Source organism: Sapajus apella, unplaced genomic scaffold (genome assembly GCF_009761245.1).
Source record: "Sapajus apella isolate SASKATOON/1434 unplaced genomic scaffold, GSC_monkey_1.0 scaffold83, whole genome shotgun sequence".
NCBI classification, from domain to species: Eukaryota; Metazoa; Chordata; class Mammalia; order Primates; family Cebidae; genus Sapajus; species Sapajus apella.
In genome coordinates, this window is record NW_022437023.1 from 8,979,493 (window position 1) to 9,000,226 (window position 20,734).

The following is a 20,734-nucleotide window of genomic DNA, read 5'->3' on the forward strand; positions in this document are numbered from 1 at the left end:
TCTTCTCCTCCATTTATTTATTTATTCGATTATGTATATCAGCATGGACTCAGGGATATTTATTTTATACTTTGGGTAATAATCCAATACTAGTATATTTATTTTTTCACTCAAATTGTTCCAGTGTCGGCCATTGGGAGCTATTTCAGTTGGCTCCCGTGTTCCTTTGACATACCCCCATCAATGTGGGGGTTCTGTTTTGGCTTTTGTTTTGTTTTGTTTTAAGCACTTCCATGCTTTCTGGAACTGTAAGACGCTCCAAGCTCCTCTTGTGTATTTTCCTGCCCTAGTCACGGAATCAGCCATTTCTCCAAGGAGCTCTGTTTCTGTGCCTTGGAACTCAGCTCTGGGCGCTAGGTATCCAGTTAAAAACTTAATTTTTGTATGTAATAAAGGTGTGTAAAATTTTTTTTTTTTTTTTTTTTTGAGACGGAGTTTCGCTCTTGTTACCCAGGCTGGAGTGCAATGGCACGATCTCGGCTCTCCACAACCTCCGCCTCCTGGGTTCAGGCAATTCTCCTGCCCCAGCCTCCTGAGTAGCTGGGATTACAGGCATGCGCCACCATGCCCAGCTAATGTTTTGTATTTTTAGTAGAGACGGGGTTTCACCGTGTTGACCAGGATGGTCTCGATCTCTTGACCTCGTGATCACCCGCCTCGGCCTCCCAAAGTGCTGGGATTACAGGCTTGAGCCACCGCGCCCGGCTTTTTTTTTTTTTTTAAATGAATGAGAGGTTCTTATGTTGCCCAGGCTGGCCTCGAACGCGTAGCCTCGCCTCCTCAAGCGCCAGGACAACTGGTCTAAGCCATGGTGGCTCCTTTTTTTAAATTTTTGGTTTTTTTTGTATTTAAAAATTTTTAAAGCTGTTTTTAAAAGTTCTTACCTTTTTTGGATGCATATGAAACGTTGATGGCCGAAATAATATAATGTCTGTGATTTGCTTCAAAATAATACAGGGGAGAGACAGGATACAGAAAAAATAAAGGCTAGGCTCATGGCTCACGCCTGTAATCCCAGCACTTTGGGAGGCTGACGCGGGCAGATCACGAGGTCAGGGGTTTAAGACCAGCCTGGCCAACATGGTGAAACCAGTCTCTACTTAAAATACAAAAAAAATTAGCCAGGCGTGGTGGTGCATGCCTGTAATCCCAGCTACTCGGGAGGCTGAGGTAGGAGAATCACTTGAACCCAGGAGGCGGAGGTTGCAGTGAGCTGAGATGGAACCATTGTACCTGCCGGGGTGACAGAGCAAGACTCTGTCTCACAGGGAGGGGGTGGGGGGGTGCAGAAGAAGAAACAAAATTGTCCATGAATTGCTCTATGTTGAGGCTGGGTGATGGGCTGCATAGGGGCTGTAGACAGTGTTCTGTCTACTTTAGTATATGCTTACAATTTCTAGAGTAAAATGTTAAAATATTAAAGCAAAACTCGGTCCTACTTACCTCCATTAAAGGTGTTCTTGCCGGGCGCGGTGGCTCAAGCCTGTAATCCCAGCACTTTGGGAGGCCAAGGCGGGTGGATCACGAGGTCAAGAGATCGAGACCATCCTGGTCAACATGGTGAAACCCCGTCTCTACTAAAAATACAAAAAATTAGCTGGGCATGGTGGTGCGTGCCTGTAATCCCAGCTACTCAGGAGGCTGAGGCAGGAGAATTGCCTGAACCCAGGAGGCGGAGGTTGTGGTGAGCTGAGATCGCGCCATTGCACTCCAGCCTGGGTAACAAGAATGAAACTCCGTCTCAAAAAAAAAAAAAAAAAAAAAAGGTGTTCTTGGTTACTCGCATGTTCTGTAACTGCTCCTCGCTCCTGCCAGACTCGTTCGTTCCGTGGTCACTCTGCTGCTCTGAGGTTTCCCAGGCCTCTGCTTGCTGCCAGCCTGAGGGTCAGGTGTCTCCTCACAGTGGCACCACCGGCCCTGCCCGAGTGCACAGTGTGCAGGCCTCATGCCGGGCACCTTCACAGGGGCAGTCTCAGTTATGCGTCTTCGTCACCGTTCTAGAAAGCTGGCACGATTCCTACCCTGAGTTAACAGATGATGAAACTGAGGCTAAGAAAGGTGTAGAACACCAACAACCAGGTGGCTCCTGTCTGAGCGGCCCTAGGGAGGGCAGAGCTGGTGTGCTTAAGTGTTCTGAAATGGCGCCTCATCATCCACTCTCCAACCTTCTCCCACTCTGTCTGCACGAGGCCGACCCCTCCTGGACTGCATCACTCCGTTCTGTGTCCCCTGACTTCCCACTGGGTTCTTGGTTCCACCAATGAAGGCACTGGCGGAAGGTCAGACGACAGGAAAGACAAGTGGGAGAGTTTGCTCCCCCAGCCTCCCCCATGCTGTGCAGTTTGGCAGAGGCTGTTCCCACCGCTGAAGGCCATGGTCCTGTGGGGCAGCCCCTTCCTCCGGCTCCAGCACTCACTGACTTCCAGAAACCGTCACCTCCCTTGCTCTTTCTGGAAGGGGCTCACAGCTTTCCAGTCTGCACCATATCCCTTGTTAGTTTCTTGCACTAAGTGCTCCTCAGTCCCCTGGAGTGGGACCCTGCAGATATACCTGTTCCACTGAAGAAGGCTCTACTCTCAGCTGATGATCAGAAAAAGACCCAACTACACCATCCTGGCCTCTTTGTGGATGTAGAGACTGGAAGGGCCCAGAGCCCAGCGTTGGAGGCAGGAGGAGCTTTGGTTTGCAGCTGAGATCTTTTAAATAAACATGCTGAGTCTTTTTCTCTCCCTTTCTATGTCACTACCCCCGGGGATCCTTCACTAAACCTGGCTCTTTTATTCCCCATTCTCCTCTATCTGTTTGCCCCAATTTCCAGTTTCTGTCTGCTGGAGCATTTGTCTCATCTTTTGTCCTTTCTACCTCTCAGCATCTGTCCTTTCCTTGGTGCCTTTCTGGACTTCCCTGACTCTGATAGCCTCATCTCCGTCTGCCCTTCCCTTTATGCCTGCCTCTGTCTACCTCTTTGTCTCTATTTCTTTCTTTTTTTTTTTAGACTGAGTCTTGCTCTGTCACCAGGCTGTAGTGTAGTGGCGCGATCTCTGCTCACTGCAATCTCTGCCTCCCAGCTTCAAGTGATGCTTCTGCTTCAGCCTCCTGAGTGGCAGGGATTACAGGCGCGTACCACCATGCCCAGCTAGTTTTTTTGTTTTTTTTTTTTTTTGTATTTTTAGTGGAGACAGGGTTTCACCATGTTAGCCAGGCTGGTCTTGAACTCCTGACCATGAGATCCACCCACCTCAGCCTCCCAAAGTGCTGGGATTACAGGCGTGAGCCATGGCTCCTGGCCAGGGCTATACACTTCTTAACGCCCAAGTGAGAGGGGGCCGTGACTCCTTGTCCCTCCTCTGCTCCCAGGAAATCTCTGCTTTGCTAGTATTTCAGTGAGGATTACATTTTTGCAAGAGTCAGAAAATCTAACATTACTTTAAAGGCTGAGCGCGCTGGCTCATGCCTGTAATCCCAGCACTTTGAGAGGCCGAGGCAGGTGGATCAGGAGGTCAAGAGATCAAGATCATCCTGGCCAACATGGTAAAACCCCGTCTCTACTAAAAACACAAAAATTAGCTGGGCGTTTGGCATGCGCCTGTAGTCCCAGCTACTCAGGAGGCTGAGGCAGAAGAATCGCTTGAACCCGGGAGGCGGAGGTCGCAGTGAGCTGAGTCTGGCAACTCCGTCTCAAAAAAAAAAAAAAAAGGTTACTTTAAGAAGATAAAAGTTTATTTCTCTGACATATGCAGAAATTTCATATATGGGAAGCTCAAACCTGGGTGGACAGATTCACAAAGTCATCAGAATTGCAGGCTCCTTCTGTTATTTTGCCTTGTCTTCCTCAGTACATGGCTTCCACCTCATGATTCAGGAGGGCTGCTAACACTCCAGCTATCAGATCTATATTCCAGTCAGCAGCAAAAGGGAACCTTGAAGGATTCTCCTTCCATTTAAGATTCCCTGGAAGCCCTACACACTTCCATTGACATGTCATGAGCCAAAATCCTGTCTCATAGTCATGCCTAGCTACAGAGAAGGCCAGAAAATGCAGTCTTTATTCTGCTGGGAACATGCACAGCAAAAGAATTAGTGATTCTGTTTCTAAGGAAGATGAAGAGAATGGATACTAGGGTTGACTAGCAGCTGCTGCCTCACCTGGAAGGACTGGTACTGCAGGATTTGGGGTGTTGAGGAAGCAGGGGGAGAGGGTGCATGTAACAAAGTGTTTAAGGCACAGGAAGAAACACAACTCAGCCTCTCACCCTCTACTCCCACCGGAGCCTCCTCCAGGAAGTCTTCCTCACAGCTGCAGCTAGAGAGGGCTTTCCTTCCTGCCGCTGAACTTGCAGCCACAGCCCTCAGTCATGATACACTCTGCAGAAACCACACCTTTGCACAGTCAAGAACTACGATCATTTTCCTGTCCTTGACTTTCTGCCCATCTCAGCAGCACTGGCCATGTTTGGAGGTGCCCCCTGAAACCATCTCATTTCCCAGCTCCCACAGCCCTCTGCCAGCCCCTCCTGCCTCCCAGCCCCACACACTCCTTGCTTGCTCTTGCTGGCCTCTCCTTGCTACAGCTCAAGGTCTTCCGCCTGGCCCAGGCCGAACCCTGTGTTTCCCTCTCTTTCTCTCTCTCTCTGTTCTTTTTGTTGAGACAGGGGTCTCACTATATTGCCCGGGTTGGCCCCAAACTCCTGGCCTGCAGTGATCCTCCCCCCTCAGCCTTCCAAAATGCTAGGATTACAGGCATAGGCCACCTTGCCAGTCTGTTCTCAATGCACACCTTCCCCACATCTATGACCATAGATTTAAAGACTCCCTATGGCTTCAGACCCTAAAATTTTATCTCCAGCCCTGATCTTCTCTCCTGATTGATTTCTCCAGCTGTTCACCTCCCACCTTCATAAGCCTCTCAAATGTAACATAACCAAAGCAGAGTTCTGGTGTTCCTCCCTCCTGCTTCCTGCTCAGGAAATGGAACCACATTTGCCAAAACACTCCAGCCCAAAGCTCAAGCATCCTCTTCGATTCCTCCCTTCTCCTTGCCCCTCATCTCCAACCCATCAGCCTGTCTTGCTTTGTCAAATCCATATATATATATATATATATATATACACACATATATACATATATACATATATATATATACACACATATATACATATATACATATATATATACATATATACATAATTTTTTTTTTCGAGACTGGGCTGACAGCACACAGCGTGGTCTCTAGTCTCCTGCTATAGTCTCCTGCCACCTCTCCCACTTCCTGCCTTACCACTCTCCCCTCATTTCCTGCAATCTTTGCCTCATCAGTGTTCCCAACCTTTTTTTTTTTTTTTGACAGTTTTGCTCCATCACCCAGGCTGGAGTGCAGTGGCATGATCTTGGCTCACTGTAACCTCCACCTGTTGAGTTCAAGCGATTCTCATACGTCAACCACCCAAGTAGCTGGGATTACAGGCACATGCCTCCACACCTGTCTAATTTTTGTATTTTTGGTAAAGATGGGGTTTCACCATGTTGGCCAGGCTGGTCTTGAACTACTGACCTCAGGTGATTCACCCGTCTTGGCCTCCCAAAGTGCTGGGATTACAGGCGTGAGCTACTGCCCCGGGCCTGTTCCCAGCCCTTTCTCACCCTGTAGAGCTCACATCTACATGGCATCCTCCTGGGGGTCACCCATCTCAGCCCTTTGTTAATTTTCTTCATTTTGCTTAGAGTTATTTGCCATTATTTTGCAGCGGTTTTTCAGGTTCACTGACTTTCTTTCTGTCTGTGTCACTTTATTCAAATATAAGCACGATGAAGACAGGACATGTAGGCATCTCCCCAGCACAATTGGTCCAACATAGGCCTTGGCCCACAGAAGGTGTTCAGAAAATCTGTTGGATCAATGACAAACTTTTCTCTGTCCTCCATCACGCCTAACTCATTACCAAGGAAACCACTGGACCTCAGTGAAGATGCTACTGACTATTTAGTTAGCATCCCCAGCCATGCCCTACACAAACCCAGTTCTTCGGAGGCCCTAGCACAGAGGTGCCGGGTGCTATCCCACTCAGCAGACTCTTGACTCCTCCCTTCCTTCTGCTTTCCCCAGTGCACACACCAGCTCTCACTCGCCAACAAGCCTGGGATACAGCATCATTTCTAAGGCACCTACTACGTGCCAGTCACATGTTGTCCTCACAACCAACTGCAGAGGATAGATTAGCAAAAGGCAAGATTCCTTTTCCAATGAGAAACCATGCCCCAGAGAGGCTAAATAATTTGCCCGAGACCATAGTAGTGAGTCCCAAGGCAGGATTCAAATCCAGGACTTTCTGATCCACTTAAATTACACAAGGCCACCAGTGGGGCTGTAAGAAGAGCTTTGAGCCCTCCCTCTCTATAGTGTGCCCACCCCTTCCGTGATACCCTTCTACCCTGGGGTTCTGCCAGGAGCAAGAGGTAAGGGAACAGGACCTCAAAAGTCAGAAAGTCTGGGAGGGTAAGGGCAAAATGGTATGTGTTGGGGGGTGGGGGGGATGTGGTGTTTCCTCTTGGGCAGGGACAGAACTCTGGCTTCCAGTGGGGGGTGATGAAGGGAGAAGATGAACAAAGAGGTTGATGGGGAGATGTGACCACCCCAAATTCTGAATGCCTCTGTCTTCCTGTCTATTACAGGGCTATGCTCAGGAGGTTGGAAATTTGGGGCAAGGAAGGGAGGTAACCATTTCCTGTCCCCGACCCGCCTTCCCACAGTCCCCTCACCTGACAGGGCTCATAAGAGCAGAGGCATGTGTGGAGAGAGGGAAAAAGGAGGGGCGGTACTAAAAGGGGATGCATCAGTGCCCCCCACAGACAAATGGGGGCTTGCCTGGGGATGTCTCTATCAGTCTTTAGAGGAGAAGATATGGTGAGAGGGGCCGCAGCCAGGAAGAAGGGAAATGGGTCGGGAGGGTGCAAGCGCCAAGGTGAGAAGCCTGGAGGTGGGGGGCACAGCCCCTGGTCTGACGAGTCAAGGCAGAGCAGGGCCTTTGAGGGAAAACTGTCAGCAGAAATGGCTCCCCTCCCTCCTGCCCTCAGAGTCAAGCCCTCCTGCCCCCACCCCATCCAGCCCAGGAAGAGGGGTGGGAAAAGGCCCTGTCACTAGGAGACCTTTTGTACTGACAGTTTTCGGCTTTTTGCAGGGGAACAAGCCCCTCTCTAATCCACAGCCTTCAGCTCCTAGGCCTAAGTAATAGGAATTTACCCCTCTCCTTAGGCCTCAGGCCTGCCTGGTAGGGACAGTATGAAGAGAGGAAGTGGGGAGGTACGGGCACCCCCGCCCGGGCCACCATGAGGGTTAGCTGGGGCTGGGGGTAGACCCTATCCCAAACCTCAGGTCTTGGCCCCAGCCCAGCCTGGGAGGGGAGCAATGAAAACCAAGCACGCAGGTCAAAGGGCAAGGCCAGGCTGGTCCCTAGTATTCCTGAGAGCCTTCCAGGGTGCCAGGCACCTCCCCTGCCCATAGGTGGCTTTGCTGCCCCATCCCAACACCCGCTCTGTGCTCCCCTCTCCCTCCAGCATGCACCAGGGGAATGGACATGGATATGGGGCTCATAAAACCTAGTTCATATCCCAACCTTGCTTCTCAGTAGCTGTGTGGCCTTGGGCAAGCTGCCTGGCCTCTCAGAGCGTTTCCCACTCTAAACTGTGGTCTCTAAAAGTCGTAGCCCTAGGAGCCAAGCACGTCGTGTGGACCCAGGGACAAGCTGTCTGGGAAGCCAAAAGCATCTCACAGGCAGTCTCTACAGGGCTCTTTTCCAGGTCCGGGAAGCCGGCCCCAGCGAGCTTCCTGGAGGAGGTGGCTGGCGAGAGCGGAGGGGCCGGTAGGGGTCGCTGTGCGTGCGCGCGCCGGGCCAGTAACTCGCCGGGGCTGTGGGGAGGGGGCGCCGGCCTGCAGAGGACAATGCGCAGTCTGTGTTCTAACACCCACCCACTCCAAACGCACACTTCCCACCCCGCCTCTTGTCCCTCCCAGCCCCGGGGCCAGACCCCGAGGGCTCGGGCCGCACCTCACGCGTCTCTCCACCCCCACGGCCCCTCCTGACCCACCCCAGAGCGGGCTGGTCTCCCCCTGGGGGGCCGGGGGCCAAGAATGGGCGCGTCAACTGGGGCAAATTAACACGTAGGAAAACACCCCAGCACCTGGAGAAACAGGAGCTGGGGCTGGGGGAGGGCGGCCAGAGCCTTGGAAGTCAGAACCCGAAAGGAGCGATAATTCACCCGAGTGTCCCGCGGCCTCCCGCCTGCCCCTACCCCCGCCTCGCAGCCTCTGGTTTCAAAGGCGGACAAACAGCGCACTGTGCTGGGCCGCGGCTCCCTCGCTAAATCTTCCTGTCTTCAAGTTCTTGTAACTTGAGCCGGCAGAGCTGACCCTCCCTCGGAGGCCTGAAGGGTACGAGAAGGGGGGGAGGGGCAGCGTGTGGTGGGGGGGCAGTGGGAGGGTGGGGGTAAGAGCGGGAGGGAGGTGCGGGGAGAGGGTTCTGACCCTCCCGTTGGGACTCCAGCCCTCACCCGTTCCTCCCGGCCGGGGCAGCCTCTGGGCCCCAGCTGCAGCCTGCCGACCCCTTCCCTCCACTTTGGGGGGGGTCTCTCTGGGACAGATGTGGCTTTAGAGGAAGCCTTTGCAAAGTGGCAGCTTTGGGGCACGTTTGGGATTCTGGAAACTTCTGAGCACAGTGTGAGTGTGTGCGAGAGGATGGGGGAAGGCCCCAGCATGTGGAAAAGTCATTTTCATGCTTGAGTTGGGAGCAGACAGAGATCAGGGGAGACGAGGGAGTCCTCGCTTTCCGAGGGGGGTGTAAAGTAAACTAACCAGGGAGGAGCCTCCCACAGCCACTCTGTCTGAGACAGCGCCTGCCCAGAACGCCTCTCCACAGCACTTCTAACAACTGAGGATGCCTGGGGCCAGCCTGAGTGGGAGTGGAGGAAGGAGTCCCAGAAATCCCTGGAGATCCTCAGCCGGGATGGCCCCTGTTGGGATTTTCAACGGGGGAGGCCTCCTCCCTCCCTGGGCGGCTTCCAGGCCTAGGGTGGAAGCACAATCTCCAAGCACATGGGAGCTCAAGGCTTCCAGCGAGGGCAGAGGACATTTAATTAAGAAGGAGCCAATTGCATGGGGGAAGAGGTGACGATTTTATTGGTGGGGGCACAGGCAACAGCAGAGGTGAAGGGCAGGGCCAGAGCTGGTTGAATCTGGTGTAAGACAGTGAGTGAGATTTGAGGGTAAAGAAAGTCATGGGAGGTAGGGTTGGGAGTGGCAGGCGGAGTGAGGGTGGAAGTGCAGCTGGAGTTAGGATTCAAGGTAGGGAAATGTGTGAGGACAAGGTGTAATGGTAAGCATGGAGTTTATTCTGTTAGCAATCATCAAATATTAATGGAGGGCCTCCCATATACCAGGCTCTGTTCTACTTGCTGGAAATAACATATAGCAGTGGGTACAACACAAAACTCTGCCCCCTCGGAGGTGACATGCCGGTGGTGGAAGCAGATAATAAACGGAAGAATCAATCTCAATCGTATGCAAATGTCATAGAGACGAAGCTGGGAGGGGTTAGGGAGTGACAGGGCACGCATTGCAGTTTTAAAGATGGGCTCTCTGAGAAGGTGACATCTGAGTCAAAACCTAAAGGAGTGAAAGAAGCTAGCCAAGTAAATATCTTGTTGAAGAGCATTCTAAGCAGAGGGGACAGCAAATGCAGAATCCCTGGCGTGAGTAAGTACGCCAAGCTCCCCAGCTCGTTGAAGGAACAGCTACAAGATGAGTGTGGTGGGGAAGAGGGGAAGGAGAGTGTGGTGGGGGGAGAGTAGAGGCCGGAGTGGTGATGGGCTGAGAGCAGGGCTGGAATCAGAGCAGAGGCCTGCACTAGCTCTGTCTGCCTCGTTTGAGTGTTGGGGAAACTGAAGGCCTGTTGGCAGAGGCCTACATGGAGGACTTGGGTAGAGCTGGGAGACCACGGTGGGGACAAATGAAAACAGGTCCACCTGGAGAACTCCAGGCAACGAGGTGCCCTCTAGGCCACCTGCTGGACCAGGGCCCCTGACCTCAAGACTTTTCCCTGTCTCATCCGTGTCTCCCCCTCCAAAGCCCGAGACGCCACTTCACTTGGAGCTCATCTTCAAGAACGTTGTCATCCATCCCCCCCCCCGTTTGTTTGCTAATAAAAAGATTGGGGGGTGGGCTGTCTCTTTTCCTCTTCATCGCCTCCTCCCAGTCATTGCCAGTGCTCTTCTTCCCTTCTCGCTCCTGCCCGCTCCCTCTCCCTTTCTCTCCCTGAGAGCTGATGCAGTTAATTGGAGCGTCTTGAAAGTGCACATTAACACACAGAGAGCCAAGGAGACGTCTTGGCAGCGAAATATCATTATCACTTCTTGAGCTCCAGCCAAAATCCCCTCGCGGTCAAAACACAATTCTTTAAACTAAACAATTAAAGATTTGTGCAAGTGTGGCTGCCATGAGGTATCAGGCTGGGAGCGGCTGCCCCTGCCAGTGTCAGCAGAAGTTAGCAACCTGCCTTGTGCTCCGAGCCAGGTGATGGGCCCAGAAGGAGGAAAAGTAGCAAGCCCACAGCGGCGGCCTGGACACCAGGAACAATCTGCCCAGTCTCCAAATCAGGACAGCCATGGGTTTGAGATCCCAGGGAAAAACATGGCAGACCTGTCCAAGCTCACCCAACCTCTCCAACCCCCATGGAGAGCTGGGGTTCGACACTGATCACTCTGGTTTAGTCAGTATGGGGCCCAGTCCCTTGCAGAAGCCCATTGGTTTGGAAATGCCACACCTAACCCTTTTCATCCCTGCTCCTACAAGCACATTTGCATAAACCCCATGCCTGGAATAAGAATCATGGGGCGCCACTGCACCCCAAACTCATGTGCGCCTTCTCCAGCTCAGAGCTCTGATGCAGCTGCACACGCTTAGACGCAGATCCATGCACACCACATGACCTGAGTTTGGAGCAGAGAAGTGCTGGGGCTACCACTCCAGCCCTGCCCTGTACGTGGAGCTTCTACCTGCACAGACCTCAGGGAGGACCCCACCCACGTATGGTCATGGGGCAAACCCCTACCGACGCGCTGCCAAGTGAACGTGGTGACCCTGAGCAAGTCCCTGACTCTCAACCCCAGTTCTCATGTCCATACCATACAATTTGGGCCTTTTTTTTTCTTTTTTCCTCTTGAGACAGGGTCTCATTATGTTGCCCAGGCTGATCTTCAACTCCTGGGCTCAAGCAATCCTTTCACCTCAGCCTCCAGAGTAGCTGAGGCTACTGTGAAGTAGCCCCAGTAGTGGACATGCACTATAGGTTCATGCCACCACACCTGGCTTGATTTTGAAGATTCTTTTCCATTCGAATTGTTGCTGGGTGCAGTGACTCACGCCTGTAATCTCAGCACTTTGGGAGGCCGAGGCGGGTGGACCACCTGAGGTTAGGAGTTCAAGACCAGCCTGGCCAAAATGGTGAAACCCTGTCTCTACTAAAAATACAACAAATTAGCCGGGCATGGTGGTAGGCACCTGTAATCCCAGCTACTTGGGAGGCTGAGGCAGGAGAGTCACTTGAACCCGGAAGGCAGAGGTTGCAGTGAGTCGAGATTGCGTCATTGCTTGGGCAACAAGAACAAAATTCCGTCTCAAAAAAAAAAAAAAATGTGTTGATGTGTGATTGTATATACCAAGTTCAAGGACTGTGGATGTATTTTGGCCAACGGGCTCAGAAAACGCTATCCTTCCACACCTGGAAAAATTCCTTAAGGCTATGCATTTCAGCAAACCAGTTCAATCAGACACCCACTATGCCCTGATGAGGGAAGTTGGGGATACCAGGGAAGGGTCTCTCTGTCTCCAGCTGTTTTGCAGTGTCTCTCTTGGAGCAGCCAAGGAAACTTGAGTCTGGTGGAGCAAAGACTCTGGAGTCAGACAGCGTGGATTCAATCTCAGCTCCCACTCACTAGCTGTATGACCTTTGGCAAGATGCTTACCTCTCTGTGCCTCAGACGTCCCATCTGCGAAGTGGGGCTAGCAATAGTACCCACCTCGTAAGGTTGATATGAAGATTAAATGAATTAAAATATGGAAACCAGAAGAATGCCCAGCCCATAGGAGGCCCTCAATGAATAGTCACTATTATTAAGTCTGTGGCTTCTCTAGTGGGTACCTATAGCAATTTGTCTCTGAAGATGACCTCAACATTAATCACAGCTCCTTGAATTTATACTCTTATGTAGGACTGACCCCTCTCATATTAAATCTGGGACAGCCCAGGGTAACCAATAGAATGTGGCAAAAGTGACACTGTGTGACTTCTAAGGCTAGACCTTGCAGATTCTGCCTGGGTCTCTTGATAGGGTCCCTGTCACACACCCTATGGGCTACCCTTGGTCCACCATGTTATGAGGAAGCTCAAGCTAGCCACGTGGAGGGGCCCGGAGGAAAGAGACAGAGATGCTTGGCCACGCACCCAGCTATTTCATCCCCCGCAGCTAAAATCCTAGGTATGTGAGTGAAGAAGACACCCTGGACATCCCACCCAATCCAGCCTTCGAGCAACTCCAGTCCCAGCTGCTACCTGGTAACCAGGTGAGAGACCCCAAACAAGAACCGCCTAGCTGAGACAAGTCAACAGACAGAACTATGAGTTAATAAAATTTTTGTTTTAAACAACTAAGTGTTGGGGTGGTTTGTTCCTCAGCAATGGGCATTAGAGCCAAGGCAAATCAGAGTTGGGAGGGACTTTGGTGACCCTACTTTGAATCTATTCCTAATCAGAGCATGATGTCACTTTCCCTCTCTTAAGCCCACAGTGGCCCCCTGTCACATTTTGAATAAAATATAAAGTCCTCTCTAAGGCCTGTCAGGTCTCACATGCTCTGTGCTTCACTCCCCCTCAGACCTCACCTCCTACCACTGTATTCTTCCTTTCTCCTGATGCAAGCACTCTGGCCTCCTTGCCCTTTCTTCATTTTTTTTTTTTTTTTTTTTTTGAGACGGGGTTTCGCTCTTGTTACCCAGGCTGGAGTGCAATGGCACGATCTCAGCTCTCCACAACCTCCGCCTCCTGGGTTCAGGCAATTCTCCTGCCCCAGCCTCCTGAGTAGCTGGGATTACAGGCACGCGCCACCATGCCCAGCTAATTTTTTGTATTTTTAGTAGAGACGGGGTTTCACCGTGTTAACCAGGATGGTCTCGATCTCTTGACCTTGTGATCACCCGCCTCGGCCTCCCAAAGTGCTGGGATTACAGGCTTGAGCCACCGCGCCCGGCCTCCTTGCCCTTTCTTGAATGTGCTAAATGGGCTCTTGCCTCCAGGTTTCTCATTGCTACCTGACATTATATTACACATTTATTTATGCATTTGTTGGTTGCCTTTCTTCCTTAGTCTAGAATGCAAGCTTCTATGAGATCGGGACTTTTTCTCTTTTCTTTTCTTTTCTTTTTTTGAGACTGAGTCTGGTTGTGTTGCCCAGGCTGGAGTGCAGCAGTGCGATCTCAGCTCACTGCAACCTCTGCCTCCCTGGTTCAATAAATTCTCCTGTCTCGGCCTCCCCAGTAGCTGGGACTACAGGTAGGCACCACTATGCCCAGCTAATTTTTGTATTTTTAGTAGAGACGAGGGTTCACTATGTTGACCAAGCTGGTCTCGCACTCCTGACCTCAGGTGATCCACCCACCTCAGCCTCCCAAAGTGCTGGGATCACAGGCATGAGCCACCATGCCTCGCCGAAATCAGGACTTTTCTCTGGTTGGTTGGCCACTGAGCTCCAGGGCTTACTACAATGCCTGACGCATAGTAGCTCTCAGTCAGTATTCGCGAGATAAATGAAACCTCTCTACCCCAGGGAAGGGAATGGAGGCCTGGAGATGGGGCAGGGATTTGCCCAGTGTCACATGGCAACCAAACCTGACCTGGATCCAGGGCTCTCTCTTCCCAAATGCCCCTGTGCACACCTGTATCCCCCAGAAGCCCCCTTCTTTCCGTTCCCACTGAGCAGCAATGGCTCCTCCTCTCTGTCACTCAGGCAGGCCAATGGCCCTCAGCTCTTCCAGTTGTTTCTGTCAAATCGAATTTACAATAAACTTTGTTTGAACTTTTGTCTAAGTGATAATTATACAGAGTATAACATACAGCCAGCTGTATTTAATTAAAGCTGTAATTTCACTAAGGGTTTCTGGAAGCAGAGTAAACCACAAGAGTTGTACCACCCATAACCCTGTGTGGGGGCTGCACCCACACGGGAGCAGGGTGACTAAAACAGAGGCCCCAGAAGCCAGAGGTCGTCAACAGGGTCCAGCTGCTAGAATCTGGGGCACTCCTATCCTGGGGCCATGCAGAGAGGGTGGGGCTGGGGTGGCCTCAGGCCAAAGACTCAGTCTGGAACCTCTCAGAACATGTGCATGGGTTTCTTCTGAACTTTGTTGGCTCACAAGAAAGCAGTTTCTTTCAAGACACTGGAATATAGGGCTAAGGAGCCGAGAGGATGCCAAACAGGAGCGAGGAAGATGGCTTGGAGGGGGCCCTGCAGATGAGAGGCCCAGGGTATGGGATAAGGGAAAGGAATGAGTGCCAGCCGAGTGGAGGGCAGGCCAGGCATGGACTCAGTCAACAAAATTATGCTTAGTGTTTATCATACACCTGGTACTGTGCCAGGCGCTGAGGTTAAGGACACACGGGACTTTGCTCTACTGCGTTTGGTGGCGCGAGACAGCCTTATATACTAACCACAACAGGCATTTCCCAAGAGAAGAGTGGGTAGCCTAGTAGGTAAGAGTGCGCCCCTGAGACCTGAATACTCAGGTTCAAGTCCTGCCTTTCCCCTTCCCAGCTAGGCGTGGTATCTTCTTTCTTTCTTACTTTTATCATCTGTAAAATGGGGCAACAGTATCCACCTCAAAGCGTTATTAAGAGAATTAAATAAGCGGGTGTGTGTAAAGGGCTCAAACAACAGTGCTTAACCTATAGTGGGGGTCAGTAAATGTCAGGCCTTATCATTGGATGTGTCTGGGAGCCCATGAAGAGGAGTCATCTTTCTGACCTGGAAATAGGATAGCCAACCATTCCAGCTTCCCATGCTGAGCTTCAGACTTTCGATACTAAAACCAGGGCAGTCACAGGAAAAGCAGGACAATTGTTCACCCTGCCGGGAAGTTAGAACTGAGTCTCAAAGAGAAGGGGTGCCCAAGCTAGGCACACACTAAGGAGGACAAGGACTTAGCTCTGCAGAAGGGGGATCACTCGTGGGAAAGTACAGAACCAGGGATTCAGGCCCAGATCAGTTGTGAACTCCCTGCATGATCCTGGGCCAGTCACACTCCTTCTCTGAGACTCAGTTGTCCCATCTGTCATCTCATTAGAGACTGACTGCTCTCTAAGGCTCCCTGCAGGTCTGCAACAAAAGGAAATAGAGTGGCAGGAAGGGCCTGGTGGGAGGGCCTGGGGATGGCCCCACCTGTCCGCATCATGTGCACCTGCACACGGCAGCACACACACACACACACACACACACACACACACACACACGAATACACACAAACACACTCACAATGGTAGGCAACGGAGATAGGTCAGCCGCACAGGATAAAGCAGACACTTGTCCACGTACACAATCCCTTCTTTGGAACCTACCCTGGGCTAGTTCATTAGGGTTAACCAGAGAGAGTTGGGTTGGTTTAATTGTCGAAAGAGGCTTGCTGCTGGGGTGGGGGCTGAGCAAGCCCTCTGAAGAGATGCAGAAATATTCCTGGGTAATAAAACATCCTCTTTTCAGTGTGAGGTTAATGTTCCAGGCCTCAGGGAAAATCTGGCTTCTTATCAGCTGGTGATCTCCCTAGAAGGAGGGGAGCAGCTTGGGCTCCCCTCGCCATCAGAGAGTGTGAGCACGGGTGGCTTGGCGATCAGAAGGCTAAGGCTCTTTTGAGAGGCTGAGCTCCCCTTGAGATCCCCCCTACACCATCTCCTGGACAGCCCAAGTGCAGGGCAGACCGCCCGCGTGTCAAGCTGTCTGGAAGCTCTGTCTCACTCCCTCCTGCCTTTTCCACAGATGCTTATTCGTTCTGCCCTCTTCCTTCTTTCTGTCGCTGTCTCCCTTCTCTTCCCTCTTTTCTCCCAGAGTGTTCTTTCACCTGTCTGCCCTGTCCCCTCTGCATGTGGTTGCCTCTGTGCCTGGGTGTGTGTCCATCTGTCCTGCTGGAGTGGAAACAAGAGGCAGGAGGCCTCAAACACTTACACCCGCCCCCTCAGACACCCCCGGGCGCCTCTCCACAAGCAGGCGTGGGTGGGCAGAGGGCCGCGTGCTCAGGCCCTGGGATGCTGCCTGCACCCCTGCTTCAGCGCCGGGCCCCAAATCCGCTGGCGTGTGCTGGCGGCACAACACAGTGACACTGACAGGCCGCTGGTTTAAATATAGAGTTGCGTATGCAAGCTGGGGCTAATTTTAGCAGGAATGTGCTGGAAACTTTCTGAGGGCTCTGTTCTCTACCTGTCTCCCTTGTGCTCATAGCTTGGGGCGGGAAGTAAGCCTGCTAGTCCCCCCACCCCCCACCTCCCCGTCGTTCCTCACCTTCCCACTTCTTCCTCCCAGTCACCGAGATGCTGGCCCTAGCCTTGTCTTCACAGGAGCCAGCCGCCTGAGGTTCTAAGTCCCCAGCTCTCCTCCCTCCTGTCTTCCAGACCCACGCCTACCTACCCCAGTCCCTTCTGCAAAGCCAAGGTCAGCCTGCCCTGGAGAAAAGGATCAATCAAGCAAATATTCCTTCCTCTGATTCCACCTCAGTGACACGTCCTGTCAGAGGAACACGCTTGCCTGCCTCACAGATTGACATGATCCACCGTTCACCAAGCAGCCCATAGGGTTGGGGACGCAGCTCTGCAGAGGGAGATCATACATGGAAAAGTATGGAACCAAGGCAGCAACCTTGGGGTAGGTCTGAGTCATGTCCCCACTAGACAGACCAGGCCACTGAGGCCCAGGAGAGTTCAAGGACTTGCCTCAGGTCATTTCAACACCACACAACTGGTGAGCAAATACATTATGGAGTACATTTGTCTCTTAAATGAGAGCCCCGAGAGGAAGAAGCCATCATTAGCACAAAGGAGAGACTCTATAATGGTGGAACTCCAAAGACTGATTCTGGATGAGCCCAGCTGGTTGAGGGAGGGATGGAGAAGCTCCTGCCTCTCTCTCACCCTTCCTGGGTCCTACTGCCCCATGCAAGGGCCTCAGGTAATAGGCCATACTTCTGCACTACCAAACTCTTTTATTTTTATTTTTTTCGAGACGGAGTTTCCCTCTTGTTGCCCAGGCTGGAGTGCAGTGGCTCTTTCTGTGCTCACTGCAACCTCCACCTCCCAGGTTCAAGCAATTCTCCCGTCTCAGCCTCCTAAGTAGCTGGGATTACACGCGCCCGCCGACATGCCTGCTAACTTTTGTATTTTTAGTAGAGACAGGGTTTTGCCATGTTGAGCAGGCTAGTCTCGAACTCCTGACCTCAGGTGATCCCCCCACCTTGGCCTCCCAAAGTGCTAGGATTACAGGTGTGAGCCACCATGCCTAGCCTTGCACTACCAAACTGCATGTATTTATCCTACTTACCCATTCCAGTAGCAGTTATGAAGCACCTACTGTGTGTGGCAGGCATCCCGTTACAAAGAATGAGGCAAAGGGCAGGGCTCAGCCCTGAGGGGCCTCCTGGGTTAGTCGGTGACAGGCACAAGCCCGGAGTAAAGAATTAGCTGAATTCTCATTGGTAAGGATGAAAACAGGAGATGGGGAAAGAGACGAGAGAAAAAGTTGACACCCGGAAAGGGCTGCACCCCCACCCCCACCGAAACTCCAGAAGGCATCAACTCTTCCTCCCCAGGCTTCTCTGACTGTTCTCACCGGCAGCTCCAGAAAAATGCCGTCTCCCCGTGGAGTTGTGGAACGGCGCTGTGTGGTGGTTGTGCTTGAGTGCAAGGACATTTCCCTGTAATGAGGATGAGAATAGTAACGAGGAGGGTGACACACTAGTTAGAGAGCAACAGACCTCTGGGGGGGTGCCTGCCCACCCCGCTGAGGGGATGCCAGCTGCTGGGGACCCTGACAGAAGCTGCAGGAGCCAGTCCAGCAGGCACTAGGCAAATGTCCAACTCCAGCCGCCGTCCCCAGCCCGTCCCACTCAGAAGAGAGTGGCTTAGACTGGGGCCTGCGGGCTTTCAGCTCACATCTTGGCCTTGGGGTGTGGGAAGAGGGGACCCTGGGAAGGCGTGAAGGATGCATTTTAAATGACAGCCTCCTCACGTTCCCTTTTCCTCCTTCATTTTTCTCCACAGCACTAAGTGCCCTCTAATGTACAATGTAATTTGCTTATTCGTTTTTCTTACGTCTGTCCCCCGATGAAATGAAATCTTTATAGTCGTCCCCTGGCATTCCTCCAACAGTGCCTAGCCCAGAGCAGGTGTTCGGGAAAGTCTTGAGCATGAGCAAATACGCTCGAGCTTTGCTGTGCTGTGTGGACTTTTGGGACCCATGGGGCTGGAGCTGGGTTCTCATGTGGCTGAAGTCTACGTCTGTGTCTATGTGTGGCGGAATGTCTGTGAGGTGTGCATGTGTCTGTGTGTGTGAAATGTGTGTGTGTGAGGTGTGTGTCTGTGAGCTGTGTGTGTGACGTATGTGTGAGATGTGGGTCTATATAGTGTCTATGAGGTCTGTGTGTCTGTGAACTATGTGTGTGTCTGTGAGCTGTGTAAGGTGTGTGTCTATAAGGTATGTGTGTCTGTGAGGTGTGTGTGTTTTTGCAAAGGGTGCAAGCATCTGTATCTGTGAGTTTTATGTATGCACGTGTGTGTGTGTGTGTGTGTGTGTGTGTGCTTTCAGTCTGGTCGCTGGCTCCCTCCACACACTTCAGCTGCTGAGTCTCAGGGGTGAGCGCACTCGGTGAGCTGGAGTGGGGTGCAGGTGTGTGTTTGCCTGCCTGGGCAGGAGTGCCCTGCTTCCTGCTTGAAGATGTCCCACTCATGTCCTCGCCCCCACCAGATCTCTGGGGCAGACTCCTCCACCAGGGCCATGCCCACATAAAGTCATGCCCATCTCGGTGCTGGGATCACTGCTGTCCACAGAAATGGGCACCACCCGGGCGTGGCATTCCTAAGTGGGTTTCCATGCACTCCTGATGGAAAAGGCAAGGCTCGTGGAAAACACTGAGAACGGCCATGCTTTGGACGGTGCCTGCTATGTATCAGGATTGTTCCAGGGCCTCGCAATTCTGACAACTCTGTGGGGTGGGTATCATTGGTACATATGAGGACACAGTGGCACTAAGGGAAGCTGTAACTTGTCCAAGGTCGCCCAACTAGTTAGTAAGACATGGACGCCCAGCTCCCAAAGTCACCTGCACATTCACTCCTTATGCCTCAAGTCCTCCTCTCCCTGCTGCCCGAGGACTTCACCCAGATGAGACAGTGGGATGGGGCCCCTGTCTTCACCCTGGATCCACCACCTCCCTTTGCAAGAGAAGGAACAGCAAGAGCATGAAGGAGCTGTCTGCTGAGGGGCTTGTGTGCAGGTTCATTACCCCAGCCTTACAGACCGCCGTCTGTCAACTCCGCCACTAGCAGGTACGACTGTGTTCTCCCAAAAGATGCCAAGTCCTAACCTTTGGTACCTGGGAATGTGACCTTATTTGGAAATAGGGTCTTTGAGATGTAATCCAGTTAAGATGAGGTCATACTGGATTGCAGTGGTCCCTAAATGCAGTAACTGATGCTCTTCTAGCAGGAGGGAAATTTAGCCACAGACACACAGAGGGAAAATGCTATGTGGTGATGGCAGCAGAGATTGGAGTGAGGTGTCTTCAAGCCAAGGTACAGCAAGTATTGCAGCAGCCCAGAGGCTAGGAACAGAGGCATGGTCCCCTCAGAGCCTGCAGAGGGAACCGACCTTGCCACAGCTTAATCTCAGACTTCTGTCCTCCAGAACCGTGAGCCAATTGTGAAAGCTGTTAGAATGGAAATGTAATCATTAACATCAAACCTTAAGAAAATGGGGCCAGGGGCCATGAAGAAGGGACCCTCATGCATATATGTCTATGATGGGAACTATGCAAGGAGTTGCTCAGAGCCGCAGCGTTCCAGATAAGCCACTTGCATAATGGGTATCTTCACCAAGGAGCTTACGCCAACTTCTACAAGATCCTGTAACCCATGGTCTTTGTTTCAAAACTGCTTACACCATTTCTCCTTTTTGTCTTTAAAAGCTTCCTCCCGGCCCCAGTCCCCTTGGACCTGTGATGCGCCTGTGACCCATCATAGCACACATATCCCAGATGGCAATCCCCTGCTATTTCCAAATAAAGCCTCTGCTTTGGAAAGTTGGTCTCCCTATCACTCATTTTAGTTGACATAATACATTTCTGTTGCTTTAAGACACCAAGACTATGTGCCCTTACAGCTGTCTTAGAAAACTAATACCTCCTTCCCACGGCAGAAGGAATACACACACACACACACACACACACACACACACACACACACACACACGAGTAGACAATGACTTAGACTCACACTGACCAGGGTGCACAAGCCTGTGCTGAGCAGGTGCCCCCTGGCTCCTATGCAAGGTACTCCCGCTCAGTTACCCCAGCCCAGCAGGACACACACTGCGTGCACATCACCTGATAGCCTCTCTCTTCTGGCCCCACCAGGAACTCTCAGTGGAAGCCTCCTGAAGA

At 52.0% G+C, this 20,734-nt stretch overlaps 1 long non-coding RNA gene across 1 annotated transcript; it reads left to right on the forward strand.

Annotated features, from left to right (window-relative positions):
- The first annotated feature begins 694 nt into the window (after positions 1 to 694).
- On the forward strand, positions 695 to 19,398 carry LOC116533527. The gene is made up of 3 exons (XR_004261335.1): positions 695 to 811; positions 3,203 to 3,206; positions 19,384 to 19,398. It is a non-coding gene; the product is annotated as an uncharacterized LOC116533527 (long non-coding RNA).
- The last annotated feature ends 1,336 nt before the right edge of the window (positions 19,399 to 20,734 follow it).